At 52.3% G+C, this 5,000-nt stretch overlaps 1 non-coding gene across 1 annotated transcript in view; it reads right to left on the reverse strand.

The window, feature by feature from the left end:
* LOC124566199 overlaps positions 1–615 on the reverse strand; it is a 1,910-nt gene extending 1,295 nt beyond the window's left edge. Inside the window, exon 1 of the ribosomal RNA XR_006970843.1 lies at positions 1–615. This exon is cut by the window's left edge and continues 1,295 nt beyond it. This is a non-coding gene — a ribosomal RNA (small subunit ribosomal RNA).
* Between the last annotated feature and the right edge of the window lie 4,385 nt (positions 616–5,000).

The raw sequence follows: 5,000 nt of genomic DNA on the forward strand, positions 1-5,000 counted from the left end.
CGCTATTGGAGCTGGAATTACCGCGGCTGCTGGCACCAGACTTGCCCTCCAATAGATACTCGTTAAAGGATTTAAAGTGTACTCATTCCGATTACGGGGCCTCGGATGAGTCCCGTATCGTTATTTTTCGTCACTACCTCCCCGTGCCGGGAGTGGGTAATTTGCGCGCCTGCTGCCTTCCTTGGATGTGGTAGCCGTTTCTCAGGCTCCCTCTCCGGAATCGAACCCTGATTCCCCGTTACCCGTTACAACCATGGTAGGCGCAGAACCTACCATCGACAGTTGATAAGGCAGACATTTGAAAGATGCGTCGCCGGTACGAGGACCGTGCGATCAGCCCAAAGTTATTCAGAGTCACCAAGGCAAACGGACCGGACGAGCCGACCGATTGGTTTTGATCTAATAAAAGCGTCCCTTCCATCTCTGGTCGGGACTCTGTTTGCATGTATTAGCTCTAGAATTACCACAGTTATCCAAGTAACGTGGGTACGATCTAAGGAACCATAACTGATTTAATGAGCCATTCGCGGTTTCACCTTAATGCGGCTTGTACTGAGACATGCATGGCTTAATCTTTGAGACAAGCATATGACTACTGGCAGGATCAACCAGGGAGCTGCGTCAACTAGAGCTGAGCAGCCGGCCGCCCGGGAGTGTGTCCCGGGGGCCCGCGCGAACACGCAAGCGTCCGCTCAATTATTCTGCAAACAGGAGGAGGCTGAGCTCCCCTGCACAATACACCTCGAAACCCTCTCAGGTCCCGGCGGCGCGCAGCGCCGTCCTAAGTACTTGGTCGGGTTCGAGAGAGGCGCAATCGCCCGGAGTTTGGCGAGTAGACGCTTTAGGTGCGACCACCCGTGCTCCCAACTGAGCTTGCCGCTGCCGACAGAGGCCCGGGAGCGTGCTGTCGTGGCATTGCCGGCGGGAGACAACACGCGCCACCTACGGTGACCGGCAGCTCCAACGCCAGCGCCACAGAAGGACAAAAGCCCCACTTGGGTGCCGAAGCGAACTCTCCCAGCACAGCGCACGCGCCAACACGTCCGCACAGCTGCGATACAAACCACCTGCGAGAACCGCAGAGGCGACCGAGCAGCAGACGGCGTCGCGGCGCCGAGCGCCGGGCGGCGGCGCATCCTCAGCGCACACAGTCCTCAATCGGACCAGCACACTGCAGATGTCCACCGCGCTTCGCACCGGGCCCGCGAGGACCTACTTTGGCCGCACGGCGCCGCGTGCAGGGTGCGCCGGCGCGCAGCTGCGCCGCCTGCCGCCTCCGTCGGCCGGCGCGCCTGCCACTGGCCGCCCCCACCAGCCGGCTGTAGCGCGTGCGCCCACGCACCGCGCGGCCAGCACGCCGGGAGGCCCCCCCTCACCGGCCGGGGACGGTCCCACCCAGCCACCGCCGCGTATCGCTTCACACCCAGATGCCATTCACGTTCGTGGGCATGGTGGGTATCGCTGGAACAACCGGTTGGTAGCTCAACCGATCGTCGCCATCACTGATTCACCTCTAGCGAGAACAACCGCACCACAACGGTTTACCAGTTGTTCATTTGCATAACGTCACCAGCAAACGTAGGCGTCCATCGCCATTTGCAAATTCAACGATTGTTGCATGCCTGTGTCAGGTGTCACGACACACTATGTCTGCCCACATACACGCAACAACATGTGCACGCTTCGCGAACACGTGGAAGGTGGCCCCCGTACGTATGCGATGTCCATTGCGCGAACGACTGTCAACCGGCCTCTGTCGCATGTCGCAGATGTGGAACGCAGTGCACCATGCTATCACGGTGTGTGAGAAGAGACGACTACGTCTGACAACACGCGCCACTACATCAACAGACGGCTCATGCTGATCGCCATCCAGGGCATACCACACTGCAATCCAGCTCTTATAGGGAGACGACACGTAGCTGAGTGCACAACATTTGGACCGCATGGTTCGCCGTTGTTGGCGCAGTCGTTGTACGGTCACATGTACCACGATGTATCATTCAGTACATGAGGACCAATGTGCAGTACAGTGTGTGATTTGGACGTACAACATCAGCGGACAGTTGACACAGGCCGTACCACAGCGTAGGCTAAGTGCTTCGCACATGCGAATGCCAATGAACAACTGCAAATGCCAATGAACAACTGCAAAGGGCATTGAGCATGTACGTCCTGCTGCCATCCACATTACAGTGTATAGCTGCAAGGTGTTTAACATGAAGCGATACACTGGGGACCGGGCAGTGCGAGTAGCAAACTATATTGCGGGGGTTGCAGTTAGGCAACACTACACTAATTTAACGCGTCGTATGACAATTACAGAGCAGGTTAAGGCCCAACGTGTGTTGGGTTAAGGCCCAACGTGTGTTGGGTTAAGGCCCAACGTGTGTTGGGTTAAGGCCCAACGTGTGTTGGGTTAAGGCCCAACGTGTGTTGGGTTAAGGCCCAACGTGTGTTGGGTTAAGGCCCAACGTGTGTTGGGTTAAGGCCCAACGTGTGTTGGGTTAAGGCCCAACGTGTGTTGGGTTAAGGCCCAACGTGTGTTGGGTTAAGGCCCAACGTGTGTTGGGTTACGTTAAGGGGCAATGTGGGTTACGTTAAGGGGCAATGTGGGTTACGTTAAGGGGCAATGTGGGTTACGTTACGGCGCAATATAGGTTACGTTACGGCGCAATATAGGTTACGTTAAGGCGCAATATCGGTTACGTTAAGGCGCAATACAGGTTACGTTAAGGCGCAATACAGGTTACGTTAAGGCGCAATACAGGTTACGTTAAGGCGCAATACAGGTTACGTTAAGGCGCAATACAGGTTACGTTAAGGCGCAATACAGGTTACGTTAAGGCGCAATGCAGGTTACGTTAAGGCGCAATACAGGTTACGTTAAGGCGCAATACAGGTTACGTTAAGGCGCAATACAGGTTACGTTAAGGCGCAATACAGGTTACGTTAAGGCGCAATACAGGTTACGTTAAGGCGCAATACAGGTTACGTTAAGGCGCAATACAGGTTACGTTAAGGCGCAATACAGGTTACGTTAAGGCGCAATACAGGTTACGTTAAGGCGCAATACAGGTTACGTTAAGGCGCAATACAGGTTACGTTAAGGCGCAATACAGGTTACGTTAAGGCGCAATACAGGTTACGTTAAGGCGCAATACAGGTTACGTTAAGGCGCAATACAGGTTACGTTAAGGCGCAATACAGGTTACGTTAAGGCGCAATACAGGTTACGTTAAGGCGCAATACAGGTTACGTTAAGGCGCAATACAGGTTAGGTTAAGGCGCAATACAGGTTAGGTTAAGGCGCAATACAGGTTAGGTTAAGGCGCAATACAGGTTAGGTTAAGGTACGACATAGGTTAGGTTAAGGTACGACATAGGTTAGGTTAAGGTACGACATAGGTTAGGTTAAGGTACGACATAGGTTAGGTTAAGGTACGACATAGGTTAGGTTAAGGTACGACATAGGTTAGGTTAAGGTACGACATAGGTTAGGTTAAGGTACGACATAGGTTAGGTTAAGGTACGACATAGGTTAGGTTAAGGTACGACATAGGTTAGGTTAAGGTACGACATAGGTTAGGTTAAGGTACGACATAGGTTAGGTTAAGGTACGACATAGGTTAGGTTAAGGTACGACATAGGTTAGGTTAAGGTACGACATAGGTTAGGTTAAGGTACGACATAGGTTAGGTTAAGGTACGACATAGGTTAGGTTAAGGTACGACATAGGTTAGGTTAAGGTACGACATAGGTTAGGTTAAGGTACGACATAGGTTAGGTTAAGGTACGACATAGGTTAGGTTAAGGTACGACATAGGTTAGGTTAAGGTACGACATAGGTTAGGTTAAGGTACGACATAGGTTAGGTTACGGTACGACATAGGTTAGGTTACGGTACGACATAGGTTAGGTTACGGTACGACATAGGTTAGGTTACGGTACGACATAGGTTAGGTTACGGTACGACATAGGTTAGGTTACGGTACGACATAGGTTAGGTTACGGTACGACATAGGTTAGGTTACGGTACGACATAGGTTAGGTTACGGTACGATATAGGTTAGGTTACGGTACGATATAGGTTAGGTTAAGGTACACATTGTTGTAAGGAAAGGTTTAATGGGGGGCGGGGCGGGGCGGCCGGTTTGTTGATTGTGATTATAGTAAGTGGATGCCTGCGGCATCATCTGATTTGCCACGTCAGGATGCACCTTTGGCTCATGACAGGCGGCGCTCTCATTCCATGCTTGTGGCAGACCTGTGTCTTTCATTCCTGCCATTGTTTGTGTGCTGTGAGAGGAGGCAGTATTGTGATGTTGGGTGCACCCCTGTGTAGGACATGTGTGGGTGTTGGTGGCTTGGCTGAGCAATGGTGGTTGTCGGGTGGGTGGGATATTCTGTTTTCTGAGTGGACCTCCCAGTCTGGTTATGACAGTGTGGATTGTCTAATGTGGCGGAGAGGATGCACTGGGTGTTGTTCCATGCTGGTGCTTACATATTGTCTGTGTGCGTGTTACAGGCAGAGAGTAGTGCGTGATAAGGGTGTGTGGCTGACGTGTGGTTGTGATTGTGAGCAGAGTCTTTCAGCATGTATACGGACAGTTGTATACATTATCTGTATTCTGATGGCTCTATCTATTACTAATCAGCGCCGTGTATACGTTTAATCCGGTTCCAGTCGAAACTGTTGTATCTCTGTACATTAGTGACACGGCGAGCCCGCTATGTAGTTACTCGTCTCGGCAGCTTCCACCGGTGTATGGCAAATGATTATAAGGAATCAGTCTAGTCGTCAATACCGATGGTGTGACGTCACATGTCTGGGGTGGGGGACGCTGCGCCCTTCCGGTGGGTCATGGCCTAGAAAGACTCTTCCCACGCAGGGGGGCGTGGACTGTCATTGACTCTTCCAGGTAATATACTTGCCGTACGTTCTTGCGACTGCGAGTGCAACGCTCACCGGTACCGACATGGATGGAGCGCCTCCTAGC

The sequence above is a fragment of the Schistocerca americana genome, unplaced genomic scaffold (assembly GCF_021461395.2).
Source record: "Schistocerca americana isolate TAMUIC-IGC-003095 unplaced genomic scaffold, iqSchAmer2.1 HiC_scaffold_137, whole genome shotgun sequence".
NCBI lineage: Eukaryota > Metazoa > Arthropoda > Insecta > Orthoptera > Acrididae > Schistocerca > Schistocerca americana.